This window comes from Dermacentor variabilis, chromosome 8, assembly GCF_050947875.1.
Source record: "Dermacentor variabilis isolate Ectoservices chromosome 8, ASM5094787v1, whole genome shotgun sequence".
Taxonomy (NCBI): Eukaryota; Metazoa; Arthropoda; class Arachnida; order Ixodida; family Ixodidae; genus Dermacentor; species Dermacentor variabilis.
In genome coordinates this window covers 107,778,658-107,799,332 of record NC_134575.1, presented here as the reverse complement: position 1 = coordinate 107,799,332, position 20,675 = coordinate 107,778,658, and positions in this window count along the sequence as shown.

The window sequence follows — 20,675 nt, the reverse complement described above, 5'->3', positions numbered from 1 at the left end:
TTGTCGAATAAGATTTGTTAAAGGTTAGCTCTGTGATGTGTATACTCCAGTTCGTTTTGCCTGCTTCGCGACGTGCCGTCGACCAAAAATGTTTGCGGACAATGGGATCTCGGGAAACGTCGGATTTCTGAGCAGCTTGTCTCAGTATAGTTAGTAAAACTGTTTGTCAGGATGTTTTTCGCATGTACTAGTATAGAGACTGGAAATGCGAATACCGGGCTGGGTTGTGAGGCGGCGGATATATTCAGCTCTTTCTCGGATCCCATGGTCCCTAAACTCATTTGGTCGACAGTACCTTTAGTCGTCAATCGTCAACAAGCCCAATTTCCGATACTTTTGGAGCTATTTCAATTGTACGTTGCCTTTATTTCCCCTTGATGTAATCAACTGGCTTTAACTGAAGACTAAGAATGAGCAAGAGCAGACGGCGTTCAGCGCGAAGCTGAACGCACCGCTTCTGTTTCGAATGGCTTTGGGACAAACCATGCGCAGGCAGCTTTAGAACTACAGGTGAAGGTGCGGCAACGCAGTATTATACCTATGCAATCGAAAGCGTTCATAACCAAGTGCTTGGGACGTCCTAAATCATTCGTTATGCAGGTCACTTCGTTGTAAACGTGGCGCACCGCAAAGCTCACAAAAGAACCGGGACAGAATTATTACTTCGTTATACAGGGCATTTCGTTGCAGAGGCGCTCAACTGTATGCAGGCCACGCGGTTGTCTTCACCGTGTTAACCTGACCAAGCGCGCATCGAGGAATTTAGTTGTCCATTCATGAGCGCCAAGACACAATCAGCAGGAAGCGCGCTTTAGTGCTAAGAAAGTCAAGCTGACCGCATTCTTTTGAACCCAGCAGGATTTGTAACCAATCTTAAGGTGTAAACGCAGAACTTCAGCTGTGATAATACGTCGTTGTGCGGACCCTAGAGGAGCGTGCTATTCTAGTGCTACAAAGTATTAAAATATTGAAATATGATAGTGATCTAAACTACCAACATTACTTAACATGCACTCAATAGTATTAGCAAAGATTTTAGCGACATGGCAGCAAAATTTAGCGACGATTTAGCGACTTCTTCGTCTCAGTATTGCGACATATGCTCGAAAAAAAAAGTGTTGGCAACACTGTCTCTAGTGCCGTCATTTCGTCCCACAACTCTCGCTTACGCACCTGACGGAAACGCGTTCTGTCAGCAACGTTCCGTGACAGGCGAGTTACCCAAGCATACTGGGCGCGCAGCCATTGAGTACTTTTTTGCCTGCTGCCGCGCGCGCGTTCCTTCAACCCATGCGCGCTCGCCACTCACCTGTCAGGAACGCCTTGCGTGCCACAGCGTCCAATAGCGTTCCTGACAGGAAAGAACAGCGCGACACTGCATTAAAGAAAATAAGTGCACTCACGATGACAATAACCGTTGTTGCGCCCTATAGGCGGGCATAAGGATACGAAAACACCCGAGTGACAGGCATGTTTCTCGCGCAAAAGGTGCCAAACCATTGTGTATTCATAGGCCGCGCGTTAGTTTTGGGTCTCGTGCCTTTCGTGTCGGCGTTGCTCGATCTCGGCGTGACGTGTGTGCCTGCGTCAGAGCCCCCGATGAGTGACGTAGGCGCTATGCACGTGACAATGTATAGACAGCCAAGGGGGAGCTAAATAATTAGGCGCTCTTTTGTTCGTTCGCTGACACCGCGAGACGTTGTTTTGGGTGTGATGCGTATGCAGCGGTGATTCAAGTACGTGTGTGTGTGCGTGAGGGTGGGAGTGGGTGGGGGAGGGCGTTATTGCTCAATGTCGGTTCGTTAAACTGTGGCCACAAGCAACAAAGCTATCTCACGAGTCACCAGCCATCTTGCTCCCGACCGGCGTCTCCGCTGAAGTTCATCCGCAGTCATTGAGAAAGTATTTCTTCCGAGAACAAATCAAAAGCGGAAGAATAGAGAGCTCGGACCTTCATTTTCTCTTTTAATATTCCAAAATTAAATTCTGAAGTGTTGCGTGCCAAAACCCACATATGATTATGATCGAGGCACGCCGTAGAGTGGACGACTCCGGTTTTATTTTGACCACCTGCAGTTCTTCAACGTGCACCCAATGCATGGCCCACCGGCGTTTCTCCATTTCGCCCCCCGTCGAAATGCGACCATCGTGTCCGCGGGATTTGATCCCGCGCCCTCGGACATACAACGCCAAAGCCACTGCACCACCATGGCGGGTTCCCAAGATTCGACCTATATTACTGCAAAATAAGGTAAAATATTGTTTTGAGAGTATACGTTTATCTGTTTAAACTGTTTCATTGTTTCTCTTTAGAGCCCCTTCAAGCGAGAATTGCGAGACCGCACATGTGCTGCATTTTTTTTTTTTTTTTGCGGGTGGCTTATTGTGTTTCGACGTACCGACGTACCGAGCACTGCGGCGTTTATTTTTCCGGTGACGTAAGCTTTCAATCCTCTCCTGAACTGCAATCCACCCTGTTTCAAGCGCATCCCGCTATTACGCCTATACCGTTACTCGCCTGCCTTCTTCCATGAGCGCGTCAACGGTCTTCTTCACTGCTCGTATGGCCATATTTAAAGTGCCCGACACACCAAGCAAAATGTGAACTGACTTTACACCAAGGCCAATTCACATGGTCGCGAAGGCGAGGCTGGAATGCGCTTCCAAAACCAATGAGCCGCGACATCAATTAAGGTGGTGCGATTGAAGCGCGGCTATACATCCCGCGAGGCAAAACAGTAGATGCTGAAAATTATGCACCCAGTGCGTCAGCAATGAAAAAATTTGAAAAAGTACAATGTCATTAACGGGGGAAAATGTGAAGTGACAGGTTGCCTGCTTCCATCCACGAATAATTGAGTACGAAACTGTACAGTATTTCGTGGCGATGCGTGCGGACGCGTGCCGAGATTGTATGACCGTATTTAACACGCTAATGTAATCAAAACTATCTTATGCGTATAAATAAAAAGTAACGGCAATATATATATATATATATATATATATATATATATCTTAGCACCAAGATAACAGATGTGAGTTGGTACTAAGGACCCATGGACGTGGTACTTAGTTCGAAATCTGGGCGAAGTCATTGCTCTGAATTCATACAAAACTCTCAAGGCTCACCGGTGTAATACTGGCCGTTATATAATCAAGGTGTATTCGTATTCCATTGTGACGCGATGTTGTGGCGAACGTTCTCATTTACCCTTCATTTGTACTGGTGTGTGCTCTGTGTATGCGGTGTGATGCGAGCTGGCGCAGTAGTCCACTTGGCGCAACATGTCTCGAACGGCAAACGTTGATTTCTTTCCACCGAGAAGTTCACCCCGCGAAGGGTAGATGACGCTGCCATGCCTCCGCAATTAATCCGCAATCCACAAGCGGCCATAATGAAGCAGAGAGCGCTATGGCGATACAAATAAGTGCTCCGGGGTATGTGGAAAGGCGTAATGGCTCGAGGAGGAGGAGGAGGAGGAGGAGGAAGAGAAACATTTATTTAAAAAAAAAAGAAAGGACAAGCAGGTGTCTTTCAGCTTGTGCGGGAGGCGCACTAGTCCAGGGCTCCTGCGGCTCTTGCTGTCTCCCGGGCCCGCCGCACCAGTTGCTGCTGGTTACGAGGGTCCGAACTAGTCAGCACGGCCTCCCACTGCTCGGGTGTGGGGTTGGGTATTTGCGGGGCCGCCTTCACGTTGGGGCACGCCCATGTGGTGTGATATAGGGAGGCGTAATCATTACAAAGGGGACATTTGTATGAATATAGTGTAGGGTGGATTGCGTGTAGTCTGCTTAAATGTGGGTATTGGTTTGTAGTTGTCTCCATGTTACGGCGTCTTCACGTGAGAGGGTCTTGTGTGGAGGTGGGTATTGCCGTCTGTTCAATCTGTGGTGTTGTAGTATGGCGTTGTATTGTAAAGGTACGGGCTCCATGAATGCGTCCGTATCCCTCTCTTGTGGCGCCCGGGTGGCATGAGCTCGGGCTACAGCGTGCGCATGCTGATTTCCACGGAGGGACTCGTGTCCTGGAGTCCACACTATTTCAACGTCCGAGAATTGGGAGGCTTGTTTGAGGAGTCTGTGGGCGATTGAAGATATTCGACCTCTCGCGTAGCTACGGCAAGCTGCCTGGGAGTCGGTAATAATTGCGATGTACTCTTTGGTCAGACTAGAGGTGATGGCCAAGGCGATGGCTGTCTCCACCGCTACGAGGGCGCTGGCAGTGCGGACAGTCATCGAGACCACCTCTTGTAGGTTATAGTCCACAACGCTGGCCGTCATGGCTGCTTTTTGGGGGTACTGCGCGGCATCTGTGTATAGTGTGGTGGGGAGACTGCCATATTTTGTCTGTAGAGCTTTTGCGCGAGCTTGGCGACGATCGGCATGATGTTCCGGGTGCATGCTTCTGGGGATAGGGGCTACCTTGATGTGTTGTCGGAAGTTGGGGGCCAGATGGATTGCTTGTTCGTGGCCTTTGCCGTGTGTGGCGTAGCCTAGGCGCGCTAGGACTGTTCTTCCTGCTGGTGTGAGGGCTAGTCGTTCTCGTTGGCTTGTGAGGTGGGCGTCTATAATTTCTCTTATAATATTATGGACTCCTATAGGGCTTCAAGCTTGAGTGTCGCTGTTCCCGGGGGTAGGCCGAGCGCTTGCTTGTAGTCTTTCCGAAGAAGTACGTCTAATTGATCTATCTCCTTGGGAGTGAGGGGCAAGTACGGGGCAGCGTATGCAAATCGGCTGATTGTCAGGGCCTGGACGAGCTGTATTATGTCGTCTTCTTTCAGTCCGTATTGTTTGGTGGTGATACGGCTGACTATTCGCATGATCTGGAAGGTGGTCTGCTTGAGACGTTGGATGGTGTATGCGCCTCCGCCGTCCTGTTGTATGTGGAGTCCGAGAATGACTTACATTTTGAAATGCAGTTGTTTGCTTGAAATCAGGGGTACAATCAAACTCGACGGCAACCAAAGGTCTGTGGGACGTCTCGCATTGGGCGCTCGCGGGAAGACTACAAATGAAGCTCTGCATGGTGATATGGGCTGTACATGTATTGAAGTGAGGGAAGCTCACAGTAAAATTGATTATGAAGAACGACTGAGGAATATAGAAGAAAGTAAATGGGCTGCGAGAGTGTTCAGGTGTTTGTACAGGAAAAACATTGAGTCACTTGGGATGGGAACAAAAATTTATAATTTCTTTACTTCACTTCTACTATATATATATATATATATATATATACCACCACTCATAATTCGGGAACATTGATGCCCTCAGGTAGCATATGTGGGTTTATTGACCAGTTGTTTTCACCCAAAAAGATCACGTACTCGTGACGCCTGCGGCAGAAAGGATGTTCCACATCCGCCGCCAAAGTTTGTGACAGGCGGCGCTGGCTAACACTCCCAGGTTTAGTTCCAGTTGCCAAACATAAATACCCAAGAAAGTGAAATGGGAAAACGGCGCCGCGATAGCTCATTTGGTAAAAGCATCGCACGCGTAATGCGAAGACATGTGATCGTGCTTCTCCTGCGGCAAGTTGTCTTTTCATTCATTTTCATTTCCATCTATTTACCATTTCTTTGATTCACTTAGTATCTACAACATAAGAAGCCAACAAACAAAGACACCAAGGACAACACAGGGGAAATTACCTGTACTTACTAAATGGATCTTTGTTTTTTCATCCACTTTCATTTCCATTAATTTATCATTTCTTCAATTCACTTCGTACCTACATGTAATTTGCCCTATGTTGTCCTTCGTGTCATATATATATATATATATATATATATATATATATATATATATATATATATATATATATATATATATATATATATATATAGGGTGTTTCAGCGAACACATTGAAAAATCTTTGAGTTGTCTGTGGCAGATATCACAATTCTAGTTCGTTAGCTGGTCTACTCGAAGCGGCGGACAATACTAGCAAAAAACTGAGATGCGAAATCGACTAATCAATAACCATGTAGTAATTAAGTTTTTTGACTAATTACACTATGTCCCATATTGAAATTTAAAAATTCTAGCCATGGAGTTCGCAAGGCGGATCCACTTGAAACGAATTTTCAACATGATACCAGTTTCGAGATATAAATTGCCGAACTTTGCGGAGAAATGCATTGGCGTTCCAGTTAATTTGTTAACAAAACACCGTTTCATGCACTGAAGCACACAAGTAACTGGAACGCCAATGCATTCCTCTGCAATGTTCGGGAATTCACACATCGAAACTGATGTCGACCTGAGAATTCCTTCCAAGTGGGTTTATTGACCAGTTGTCTTCACCCAAAAATATCACGTACTCGTGACGCCTGCGGCAGAAAGGATGTTCCACCATTTCTTGCGAAGTCCACTGCTACAATTTGCAAATTGCAATATTGGTTATAAGATAATTTGCTGAAAAGTTAATTAGTGAACTCTTGTTAATTAGTTGATATTGGATTTCATTTTTTTTTTGTGTGTGCACGTAGTGTCCGCCGCTTCGAGTAGGCCGGCTGATAAACGAGCATTGTGATGTCCCTGCCACAGGCAACCTTAAAAAAATTGAAAGTTCGCTGAAACGCCCTGTGTATATACCACGTACGTAACCGGCCTCGCACACTTTTCCACACTTTGACACTCGTAATGCTGACGCATTAAAACAAATTTGGCGAAATGGTTTTCGTGAGCGCTCAAGAATTTTGTGCCTTTGCCTTAGCGTCGGCTCCGTTGTCACGAGGCTCAATAAGCGACGAAGCGCGTCGACCAAATCACAGGATTCCTAGAAACCGCGCGTTCGTTTGTTTCCAGCCTCCCGATAAGCGACGACGGTGGGAGCGATTGCGCGCCTCATTTCTGTCGCTTCCTGTTCCCGGTTTGACAACGTATTGTGCGCAAGAACAACAGACGTGTTACTGATACACTTTCAGCGCATTGTTGGCGCCTTTGTTTATCCCGTGCCGTTAATGCTACTTGCAATAATCATTTAATATAGGAGAACACAAGAATATTACAGGATTTTTCAGGTGGATATAATTCGAGCATGAAGCTAGTTTAATCTGCATAAAAACTTTCTGTCTAGCAGCTGGTACAAAGCTCTTGGCACATTTACCGTGACTCATCATACTGTTATAGCTCCCTTCAATCAATAGTACCTCAATACATCAGTAGTACTTGGATTCAACACAAAAGCTTTTACTAGATATTTATTGCTTAGTTTTGTAGCTTAAATAGGAATTGTTTCCTGTTAATTTGCTAAAGTTGGACATTGTTTATTTTACTCATGTTTTTCAGGAGACACGTGCTCAGATTCCGGGAGCCAGTGTTCCGTACATCAAGAGCAGTCTGTCCTTGCTTCTTTCGCGATAAATATTAAATAGGTAATACCATGCCTTCACATATGCATTCTTGTTTGTTACTGTTGACTGCACTTCAGCCTCAGTAAGCATTATCTTACATGAAGTCACTGCATTGAGCACTAAATGCAATGAAAACTTTATGAACATACAGCACCATACAATGACAACCCAATGAAAAAAAACAGTACAATGAAAATCCACTGAAGATCCCATGAAAGAATAGCGCAACGAAAATAGAATGAAGACCCCATGGAAAAACAACACAATAATACTCGAATAAAAATACAATGGATTCGCGGTGGCCACTTTTTCATTACTGTTCAACAAATCCTCCATGAAATACCAATGGAATTTCCGCAATTTTTCTGTTGTTGGTACAATGAAATATCGAGGGAAAATAAATGGATTTCCAACAGCCTTTTTTTTTTTAACGGTTCGGCGATGTCGATATAGCCCAAGGGAAGACAACAGATAACAGGAGTACATACAGCGAATAGTTGCCGCATTAAAAATCACGTACCGCGTGAAGCCATCCAACAAGAAAGCTTTCAAAAGCATGCGGAAGATTACCTTTTTTTTAACTGTAGAAATAGTTATGGATGTTCATCAAATTTGGGCTGCTGAGCACGAGGTCGCGGGATCGGATCCCGGCCACGGGGGCCGCATTTCGATGGGGGCGCAATGCGAAAACACCCGTGTGCTTAGATTTAGGTGCACGTTAAAGAACCCCAGGTGGTCAAAATTTCCGGAGTCCTCCACTACGGCGTGCCTCATAATCAGAAAGTGGTTTTGGCACGTAAAACCCCAAATATTATTATTATTATGTTCATCAAATTTACGATAAACACCCTATATTAAAAGAAAAGAAAATCCACAACTACTACTACAAAAAACAAGTTTGCGCCACTTGGAGCCGAACCACCACCTCTACGTGGCGCATGGGATGCTTTACCAAAAGCAACTCGTCACCTTGAAGACCATATGACAGCCTATACAAAAAACCCGACAGTCGTCTTTCATAGCTTTTTTATTTAATAATGCATCCAAGTTCAAAGACGACGTAATGGACTGAAATTTTCGCAGCTAGCTCCCACAGACACGCCAAGTGACAATGTCGCTGCCAACCGCAATGCCCAATGATACCACAACACGGTCTGCAGCACCTTGTTATGATCACAACAGCTCAGTGGAAATCCCGTAGCTAGCAACCCCTCCTCCCCCTATCCCCAGTATCCTGGCTGTGACCTCGTTGCAATGGCTAAGTCGCTTTGTGACGCGTGCGACAACACCGATTTTCGTCGTTCCAGTCGCAGCACGTCAAACTAGCGTTGAGACGGTTCCGCTCGACCATTGGCTCGGCGTCTGTTCTGGATGAGGCGCTCAAAGCTCATGCCAACAGTGTTTGCATGGGCACACCCAGTGGCACGTATATCACGTGTAGCGGCGGAGGAACGCCACTACCGAAAACATCACCCTAACCGACAAATGTCCCAGCGGCCGGGCTGGCAGGGGCCGCGGGCGTCTCCCCTCCATAGCCTCACACTACAGCCTATAGCGTCCCTGCACTATTCTAGTCCAGCTGTGACGCGCCCGGTAACTCGGTTGCACGCGAGCACGATCCCTTGTAGCATCGGCGGAGAAAGACCGGCCGCAGGCCACCACGAAGAGCAGGCGAAGGAGACGAGGAAAGCTGATCACCAGTCGCATGGCCCGACGTGCTAAGGCAGCAGCGCGGGGAAGGCGATGAACCAAGAAGCGCTCGTGGCGTCTGTCTTGCGTCTCCTCTCGTCTTTCCCGCTCCGCCGCCTTTGTGCAAAGAAAGCTGCTCACTTTAGCACCCGAAAGACAAAATAATTAAAAACTGAAATTCGGAAACTACGCGCCAAGTATAGCTCGTGGAAGCTATATGGCTCATCGGGCCATCTGTTAGGGTGTATACATGGCAAACTCAGGACAGACAGGCGTGTGAGGCAAACGACCCCTCGGCGTGAGTCACATATTTATTGCGTCTATTGCCCTCGTCTCTTTTTAAAGACACACTTTCTCTCACCCGTGCCGTCCTAGCCGTCGGCGTCTGGAATGCACCCACTTGGTGTCTTTGCCGTGGAGGCAGCAGGACCAGTGGCGTAGCAACGGGGGGGCGTGGGCCCCGGGCGCACGGGGCCAGAAGGGGGGGGGGGGAATGTCATATACGTCTGAAGACACCCGAAAATTGTCGATATCCTCGCCTTCCTCGACTACACCCGGGGGGGGGGGGGGTTGACAGAAGAGCTAAGGGTCCCGGGTGCCAGACGACCTAGCTACGCCACTCCATGGGCAAGACTCGGAGCCCTGTCGAAGCACGAGCGTTGTGTTTAAAACAACGTGAAGGAAGAAAGGAAACGGTAGATGCGACGACGGCGGGAAGCAAAGTTAATTCGCGCGAGGTGTAGCGCAGGTTGCACGTTCATCTACGTCGCCGGCCTTTATATCCTATAGTGAAAAACGCTTTGTCCGTGGAAAATATCCCACGTCGTATACGTCCCAACACACGCGCACCGCTTTAGAGACGTCCGCAGAGCCGTACAATTTAGGATATCCTACCAAGAACGTCTCAAAGATATTGCGTGGATATGTATACGTACCCTTTTATACGCCCACACGTGAATCGCTGCATGTCCTCTCAGAGGCTTGGTCTTTGTTTTCTTGTGAGAGAATTGTTTTCTGATATGTACAATAACAGGGTGTTCAAAATTAAGCTTTATGGTTTTCTTAAAATTAGGCACTGGGAGGCACGCGAAGACCACCTGTGCAAATATGTGGCCAACGGGACACAAAGTGAGATGATAATTATCGCTGTCAGCAGCCCGATTAACTAAAATTGAATAATTGACTTTTTGTTGACTGCAGTAAGCGGGTATGTTTGTATTGAAAAGCTAGAGGCCGCCGTCTTTCTACACTATCAGTTGGAAGAATTCTTCTAGCGTGTCTGTACTGCGAGATATCCGACTCCAAATTTTTATTGTCGTTCCCATGACTACGCATGCAAGAGAGCGAGGATCGGCGAAAAGCTCCTCCATGATGTGGCGTGGCTGTTGCGCGCGGTGTTTAGGCTGACAAGGGGGCATTGGCAAAAATGATAACTGTCCCCTTGCTCTCTAGGATGGCGCACTAGCATTAGCAACACTAATGCTGGGCAGAAAACCATAATCTAACGAAACCAAGTGAAGCTTAAAGGGACACTAAAGTGAAAAATGACTTCTTCTGCATCTGTAAATTACCGTTCTTCAACACCAAAAACACCACTCTTGCAACGTTTGGCTGTGACGCCATGTGACATATTCTAGGGGCTACTAATTATATATAGCGGTACAGATTGACTACATTGTGTTCTAAAGGAACCAAATATTAAAAATGGCAAGTTTCGGGAACCTTTACTCAGCCAACGCGGTCCAAATGCGAAAACATGCTTTGGAATCCCTGACGTCACGCTGACGTACCGGCGCTGGGGTTTCGGCGCGAAATTCAAATACTGATACTTGGACCTTCATTTTCTCATCTAATAATCAAACTATTTTTAATGACTGCCTGCAGGGTTGTCAAACAATGCTTCATTAGTCTAAACTGATTTATTGTTTCGCTTTAGTGTCCCTTTAAGCGTACATAACTAATTTACTTTAGTACCTGCATAAGCAAAGTGCATTCTAGGATTTAAAACGACAGCAACATATTTAAAATATATAAAATGAAAGCAATGATCTATTCGCCGGGAATAAAGGAGTCTCAACCAGTCAAATGGTTCGAACAAGCCAAGTGTCAATCCCCTTTTTCAGACTAGCTGCGCAAATTTCTTATCCATGTCGCTCTCCGTTGCGCGTCGTCTGCTACTTTCGGAAAACGATGAATTGCTCTCTTTGCACAGCGATGACACGCATAATGGTAAAGAGAAAAATTATCTCGATATCGGCTTTTTTTTTATTTTTCGGGCTTGTGCGCGGCCGCATCACGACAATTTGAGAAGTACGAGGCAACGTTGCAGCGCACGCTGTAGTGTGAGAACCTGCAGGCTGAACCTAGATCGACTGGTTCTCGGCGCAGCCACTAGGGGGCGAGCATTTAGCTGGAGTCACGAATTGTAATCTACGAACTGTAGCAGGCGACCATGCAGAGCACATCAATTAGGAAGATGTTTTGAGGATAACACGAATTTCAAGATATGCGCCATCAAGCTAGCGTAAAATGCACTGTTGTTCCACTCGCTTTTTTAACGAAGCGTCCTTTTATGCAGTGAAGCACACAATTATAGTGAAGCGCCCGTGCGTCCCATGGCACACTCTGGCAATGGATATCTCGAAACTGGTGTCTTCATGAAAATGCAATCTAAGTGGATACGCCTTGCAAACTCACTGGTTAGAATCCGTAAATTGCAGTATGTGCCGTAAAGTAACGAAAGAAGAAGTTTATTGGTGAGTTTCCGTTATCAGTTGAATATGTGTTTCGATTTCTCGTGGAAGTAATCTCCACCTCTTTCACTACTTCAGTTCAAGGAATGGAATAGTACTATCCGCCACAGGTGATTTTTAAAAATTCTGTGAAGCTTAAATGTGATCACCCGGCCATTATACAGACCAAATTAAGGCTCGCCGAAAAAACTTATGTTTTTTTTTTCGTAATTAAGACCCACAAAGCGAATCTGACGAGTGCATTAGAAAGTATGTAATGCCAAAATTGGAGAGCAGTTTTCAATTTCAATTTAGATTGATAGACGGAGAACAAAATCCGGTTTATCCGGGAATCTCGAGCCCGTTTATATTTTTGCTCAGTGTAGTATACTTGTATGCGTTCAACATTATGTATACAATGTGACAATTCGTTTATGAGAAACTGCATGTTTTTTATGTCTATAGGCAGCAACATGTTAGTGATGTGTGGCAGAGCACTGCACGGGCTATGGCTGGCCGGAAATGCGGCATGGCCAGTTCGCCCCCCCCCCCCCCTCTTCTACGGTCATTTCTTCTTACAATTGTCTTTTTTACTCGCGGACAGACCGGTCTGATGCTGGAACGTGCTTGCCACCCCTACCCGTAGTCACAGATCCTTCGACCCTATATATGCGCCGATCAGGTACAGCGAAGGGCTATTTCTCTTGCAACGCAAAGTATGAGCTCTCTCTATACGACTCCCCGTCTTGTTTTCTGACTGCACGTGCTGGTCTATTTAATTGTTCGCCAAGGTTATATGCCCAGCGGACTCGTAACGCATACGCGCACCATTGGAATTGAGAGGAATGTTTTCCGGTATCAGTTTCCGGTATAAGTTTCCGGTTGATTACAAAAGAAAAGAAAAGAAAGAAAGAAAGAAAGAAAGAAAGAAAGAAAGAAAGAAAGAAAGAAAGAAAGGATTTCCTTCAAGATCACGTCGCGAATGTCTATCTCGGAAACAGGAAGCATGCCGCTGAGGTAAGCGATGCGTGATCTAAGCGCCACGGGCGGATACAGAGGAGGAAAGAAGGACGGTCACCTACTTTACGTAACTGATATGTATGACAGTACCAATTTTCTCTCGATCTTACGCTTTTCTTTCTTTCTTTTGAGAATGAAGCACGTGAAGAAACTTTGGTTTTAGGAAGCTCGTACGTGCCTAATACCGTTTACAGAATGGCGCAACAAAGGAAACAACTCTTCGTAAAAAGCCACCCTATCCATCATAAGACTGTAGTCACCACCGCATCAAACTAGTTTCCAACAGGCCACAACTATTCGAGTATTACAACTACTCTAACAACGCTAATCGCACGCTGGGGTTCTTACGACGCAATTTCTTATCTGCAACTGTTCCGGTAAAGTTATCCTTAAACAAAGCACTAATACGAACTAGGCTCGGAAGTATACGTTTCATATGTGGGACCATGGGCGTGCTTCCCTCGTGAACATTCTTGAATCCATTCAGGCCTACGCCACACGTTTCGTTTTGTCCGATTATTATCGTCATGCCAGCGTCTCCTCCATGCAATCAACACTTAGTTTACCTGACCTCACCTTGCGGAGCAACAATTCTCGTCTGCGTCTTTTTAATAAAATTTATTATACTAATTACACTAAGGACTAACTTCTACTTCGTCCGTCTTAAATTTCGTCATACGTCGACCATCAGTCCAAGGCTCGAGTGCCGATTTGCCACTCAAGTGCTTACCTCAACTCCTTCATATCGCGCACCAGTACAGAATGGAACCGACAAAAATAAAACGAAACAAAATAAATACACAAATAAATAAAATTTCTAATTAAGTACTACAACAGTATAGTCCAACTGTTCTCTCCGACGCGGCGTATACCATGCACACGCGGATCGGCTGGTGCTGACGCCCAGGCGCATCTTATAGTTACCGGTCCCGGGCTAAAACTTTTTTTTTTTTTTACTGAGATTGCTTCCTAGTTGTATTCCTTGTGAGTTAATTCCTCGGTACGAGGCCGTCAATACCTTGTACCTAACTTCGTCATCCTCTGATTACCCCGTATTCTATAATCATCTGCCACGCTCGATGTCTGTGCGTGACTTTGCTAGATTCGTGGTATCGCGCGGTGCACCGACGGACGGACACACTAAGAGATGATCTGTCGGTACATTAATACCCTTTATCAGCGCAATTATTCTGTTTGTACGGGGAAGAGGTCAGGCAGCATTACATAAAGCTGGGAATGTGCCACGACAGCATTCCATTGTCTTCCGCTGTAGAATAATATTTAGCATGGACGCTCACGGAAGCATTTATCTACGGAACGTGAAATTTTTCTTGCAGAGCTAAAAAAAAAAAAAAATTGTTTACGTACACGCAATGGCGTTTCCCACTTTTTTTTATTCCATTACCTCAACATAAATACGATATTATTATCCCGTATAACTTTGCAATCCGCTGATCAACACCTTGCTTGTACAATAATTTGTCACTCGCGACCTTTGTTCTTTGCATGACTTTGCAATCTAGTTTCCTGATATGCACATGGCGCATTGAGGGACACAAGAGGGGCTCTGTTTGAGAATTATTACAGCCGTTATCTGTCAGGTCAGTTTGACGGTCTGCCAGCTCTGGCAGCTCTAAAACTAGCGACGGGCAGCGGCAGCGTGCATTGTTCTCTCCCCCCGTTTCTCCTTTCCGACGGCGCGGCCTCCCTGGCACCTGCACACCCCAGCGGCAGCCGAATCCGTATAGACCGCGTGTCTATAAGTAGACAGTTTTAGTATAGCGTACGCTATTCCATTGCGTAGGCTAAAAAATAGCGGGTCGTCACTGCGCATGCGCTGAACGCTAAACGAAATAGCGGGTATAGCGGGCGTACGCAACGCAAACGAGTTAGCGTTAGCGTTTTTGCGGGGTTTGCGGAGCTTGCGGGAAACATGGCGGCGGTCCCGGCTGCCCACTTCGAATTGAATTTGGCGTTGCTTTTGTAAAATGCACTTCGTTCGTAGCAACTGACTCTGTAAATGGCTTTCGCTTAGTCTCAGGCCGCTTCGACGACAGAGTATTATGGATAACCTCGTGGTGTTTTCGAGATCGCTTCTCGTTTCGAACGAGTCGAAGCCTAACGAAAGAAACGTTCGAGATGTCAGCGCCACCTGTCGCTAAAGGCACGAAATAGCCGCAACGACGGCATATGGCCTCTGAGATCTGAAGATATCGCCGGCCAACTAAAATTGTAGAAAACGTGCGCTGCTTAGCGTACGCTAGATTATAGCGTATAGCGTACGCTATAGTTGCGGACGCTAAACTAAAACTGTCTAGTGTCTATAACCGTGCCCGTTATCGGCCGAAAAGATAGCACCCACTGCTAAAAAACTCTGCAAGTCAGGCAGAGTTATTACGCCAGCTTTCACGCAACAATGCTGCCCGGGCGGCACAATCTGCCGGAATGTGGCGAGTCACTGGCGTGTGTTATCCTGCGGGGCGAACGCAAAACGGCGAACGCGTGCACTATTTATGCATCCGCGCTCACCAGCGTTACGTGTGCCACACTAGCGCAATTTCTTCTGTGACGCCGAGTTTCAATGGTGCGTAAGGGATGGTTGGCTGCTGCGTGGATGAGCATACAGCGATACCATACCACGCGCGAGTGATGGTCTCATTCTACGGATTTCTTCGTCACACTTTCTTTTATTGCGATGGAAACTTGCCCTGAGGCATAATGTTTGATGTGTAGTTTCTTTTTTTCTTTTTTGAAACCGGAATGGTGCTGAAGTGGTACTCTTAAAAGAGTTTGCACCCTTTGCGGCTTATCTTGTTCCACAACGATAATCGTCACCTGCATGCCTTGCTTGTCTTTCTTTTCTTGAAAACTCGGCGCTCGCTACTTTACTGTCGAGAACGCGTTGTGTAACGCTGATAACGCGCGAGACCATGGCGCGAGCCGTTCGCGACTCGAAAGTACCGGGCTCGCAGCGTTAAAGAAAGGAAATGCGGACAAGACAGACGACTACCGTTGTGGGACAAGATACGATCCCCCAGAAGGGTGTAAACCTTTTAACGCGATAGCGTTAAGGAGCTCGTGTCGCAGAAAAGCCGGTGTCGTCGGCGTCGGCGTCCGCGGCGTTGGCCGTGAGCGATAAATCACGGCAGGCACTTCATAAATAAAAAGCAACTTCCAAGATGGGCTGGGTGGGAATCGAACCAGGGTCTCCGGAGTGTGAGACGGAGACGTTACCTCTGAGCCACGAGTTCGATGCTTCAAAGCGGTACAAAAGCGCCTCTAGTGAACGCGGTGTTGTCTTAGAAACGAGCTGTTTCTAAGGCTCAGGCGTGCGTCGCTTGCTCAGGCGCACATTTCGTTGTCGCGCCGAACGCTGCGTTGCTCGACGCTCACCGCGTTCGATGCGGGGCGCGTAGTCGCTGCGCCGTAGCCCATTGTCTTACACCCCTTGGCGGGTCGACGGGAACGCTGTCGCGTTCCACTCTGGAAGGCAAAGCTTAAGTGTCCTCCAATTTTTTTTAAGGGTGATGTGTTCCCCGCGAAAAATTTAACGAGACGAGCACAGGCCGTGAAGACAAAGCTTTCGTCTCAGGACAATCCGCATATTCCAAATAACGCTCCGCAAATCTTCCACTTTTGCAGGACTCGCGCACTCACATTTTCTCTCTCTTCTCCACAAATGACCCGCAATAAAAAAATAAAAAAATAAGGGAAAAAAATTTGCACACAAATTACGCGCTTGAATCTACACGAAGATCTACACGAAGATTGGAACTTCGTTCTAAATACTTCCGCGCACGCTCTAAGCGCTGCACGCTGTTGTTGTTGTTGGTGTAGCCTGTGACACGTGTGGCTCCTACCCACGATGGGTGATTGGCCAAGAAATGGGTGGATTATACCAAAATAATATAGAGCATAAATTTCCTAATATCTATGGGAATAGCATTGAATAGGGTTGAATTCGTCTGAATACCCGTGCGAGACACGCACCAATGCTTTGCTTCTTTGTGTCCGAGCCACACAAGCGTTCTAGGAACGGTAGACACACCTGCCAAAATAGAGCGGTTAGCAACGCGACTCGTTTAAATAACGCGTTTTTTTTACTTTCAAAGAAAAATCGCACGAGCTTTTCGAAAAGTGAACTCATACTGTCATCATCAGCATCATCATAATCATCATCATCATCGTCATCAGCCTGGTTTCGCCCACTGCAGGGCAAAGGCTTCTCCCATACTTCTCCAACCACCCCGGTCATGTACTGATTGTGGCCATGTCGTCCCTGCAAACTTCTGAATCTCATCCGCCCACCTAACTTTCTGCCGCCCCCTGCCACGCTTTACTTTAGAATTCAGTCCGTAACCCTTAATGACCATCGGTTAACTTCCCTCCTCATTACATGTCCTGCCCATTTCTTTTTCTTGATTTCAACTAAGATGTCATTAACTCGCGTTTTCTCCCTCACCTAATCTGCTCTTTACTTATCCCTTAACGTCACACCTATCATTCTTCTTTCCATAGCTCGTTGCGTCGTCCTCAATTTAAGCAGAACCCTTTTCGTAAGCCTCCAGGTTTCCGCCCCGTACGTGAGTACTGGTAAGACACAACTGTTATATATTTTCTCTTGAGGGACAGTGGCAACCTGCTGTTCACGATTTGAGAATGCCTGCCAAACGCACCCAGCCCATTCTTATTCTTCTGATTATTTCAGTCTCATGATCCAGATCTGCGGTCACTACCTGTCCTAAGTAGATGTATTCCCTTACCACTTCCAGTGCCTCACTAATTGTAAACTGCTGTTCTCTTCCGAGACTGTTAAACATTACTTTAGTTTTATGCAGATTAATCTTTAGACAAACCCTTCTGCTTTGCCTCTCCAGGTCAGTGAGCATGCATTGCAATTGCTCCCCTGAGTTACTAAGCAAGGCAATATCATCAGCAAATCGCAAGTTACTAAGGTATTCTCCATTAACTCTTATCCCCAATTCTTCCCACTCCAGGTCTCTGAATACCTCCTGTAAACACGCTGTGAATAGCATTGGAGAGATCGTATCTCCCTGCCTGACGCCTTTCTTTATTGGGCTTTTGTTGCTTTCTTTATGGAGGACTACGGTGGCTGTGGAGCTGCTATAGATATCTTTCAGTACTTTTACATATGGCTTGTCTACACCCTGATACCGTAGTGCCTCCATTACTGCTCAGGTTTCGACCGAATCAAACGCTTTTTCGTAATCAATGAAAGCTACATATAATGGTTGGTTATATTCCGCACATTTCTCTATCACCTGATTGATAGTGTGAATATGGTCTATTGTTGAGTAGCCTTTACGGAACCCTGCCTGGTCCTTTGGTTGAGACAAGTCTAAGGTGTTACTTATTCTATTTGCGATTACCTTAGTAAATACTTTGTAGGCAACGGACAGTAAGCTGATCGGTCTATAGTTTTTTGAGTCTCTGGCGTCCCCTTTCTTATGGATTAAGATTATGTTAGCGTTCTTCCAAGATTCCGGTACGCTCGAGGTCATGAGGCATTGCGTATACAGGGTGACCAGTTTCTCTAGAACAATCTGCCCACCATCCTTCAACAAATCTGCTGTTACCTGATCCTCCCCAGCTGCCTTCCCCCTTTGCATAGCTCCCAAGGCGTTCTTTACTTCTTCCGGTGTTACTTGTGGGATTTCAAATTCCTCTAGACTATTCTGTCACATTATCTTCGTGGGTGCCACTGGTACGGTATCAATCTTTATAGAACTCATCAACCACTTGAACTATCTCATCCATATTAGTAATGATATTGCCGTCTTTGTCTCTTAACGCATATATCTGATTCTTGCCTATTCCTAGTTTCATCTTCACTGCTTTTGGGCTTCCTCCGTTCCTGAGAGCATGTTCAATTCTATCCATATTATAGTTCCTTATGTCAGCTGCCTTACACTTGTTGATTAACTTAGAAAGTTCTGCCAGTTCTATTCTAGCTGTAGGGTTAGAGGCTTTCATGCATTGGCGTTTTTTGATCAGATCTTTCGTCTCCTGCGATAGCTTACTGGTATCCTGTCTAAGGCACGTTCACACCGAAGGCGGAGCGGACAAGCGGACTGTGTTCTGCTACTAGACGAGATGGAGATTGCCAGGGGCTATGAGCTTGATCGCGCTGAAGATGTTGTTCTTGGGGGAACAACTTTACCTGCAAAGCCGGATGAACCTGCCCACCATGCCTTGGTGTTCATGATAGGGGGTCTTAACCGGCGGTGGAAACAAGTGATTGCCTATCACTTTACTGAAAGGAGCATAGACGGCCTTATTCTCAAAGACTACATATTGAATATCGTGAAAGTTTGCGCAGATATCTCCCTGAGGATCCGCGTCGTCACTTCGGATATGGGTTCTTCCAACAGGTCAATGTGGCGTGAATTTTGCTTCTCTAGCCACAGGAACTCCAACACCATATGCTCGATACCACATCCTTGCTTAGAAGACAAAGAACTCATCTTCACTGTAAATGCTGCACACGTACTTAAGAATATCAGGGGCCAACTTCTGAGTTCTGTCGTTTTCACCATTAGTGATGCAACCAAGTGTCAACATGACCTACCCTCAAGAGAAGTAAAACTTGAGCACGTGCGCGCAGTGGTAGACTTTGACAAAAAACGGGAGCTGAAAGTCGCGCCAAAGCTCTCGGACATCCACGTGTCGAACGGGCATTTTACGAAGATGAAGATGGGAGTGGCCGTTCAGTTTTTTCGAGAAGCTCCTGCCGGGATTCGGTACTTGATAAAGCAGAAGATCTTGGATCCGGAGGCGGAAACTACAGCGTGGTTTTTAGAGCTTGTCTTTAAGTGGTATGCTCTTATGTCATCACGACACCCATCAACTGCCTTGAGTCTTGAACACATGGACAAATATCACGCAGCCATAGACGTGTTGTGCTTGGCGTCTGAGACCATTCGGGGAACAAACATGGGGAGCACATCCCAATGGAAGCCCTCACAGGCGGGTTTCTTGATAGCCACAGCTGTGATCATTCGCCTGCAGGATGTCCTTCTAAGAAGTGAAGGCTAAAAGTTCTTCCTCACGAGCCGATTGCTCCAGGACTGCTTGGAAAATCTATTTTCGGTTATACGTCTCAGGAAGCCTGTTCCAAGCGCCTACGATGTGAAGTGTGCGTTGAAGCTTGTTTGTGTCAGCCAATTCTTCTACACACCGTCAACGACTAGCTACGATGTCGATGACGCACAGTACCTGATCGACCTGCTGTCGGCAGGTATGCAAGAACAAACGGCAGCCGAGATTGAAGCTATCGACGACTCGGAGATCCCCTTTGTCGAAGAGGTAACATCAGCTGAGTGCGAGATTTTGTTTCATATCGGTGGGTTTCTTATAAAAGGGATCCTCAAATCTATTGGCCACTGCGAGCAGTGCAAGCCCGCATTGTTAGGCTCAAGCAGCAGTGAGCATGCGTACTTGACGTCCCTCAAGGAATACGTCTCCGAGGGCAGCAACCTTCGTTACCCAAGCGATGCAGTCATGCTGGTTCTCAAATCTTGCGAGGAACATTTTAATGGTATCACCACCTGGACGGAAAGCGTTTTCACCATGAAATCTCCTTTGAAGGCTGTAACCGCATACTTGACAAAGATGTTGCGGCGGGGCGTAACGGGCGCCTGTCAGGAACACAAAGAAACAGTGGAAAAGCTCCTTGTGTCAAACTACGCGAGACTGAGGCTGCGTGTGCAGCTGCGTCAAGCCGCGGCAACGGGACTTGACGGGCATGCAAGCAAGACGTGTGCAGGAGTGAGCCTACAGTGAACACTGAAATTAAATTTTAATGCATATCGCCAGAATTCAAAAACTTTCGTTTCATTTGTGTTACTCTTTTAATATA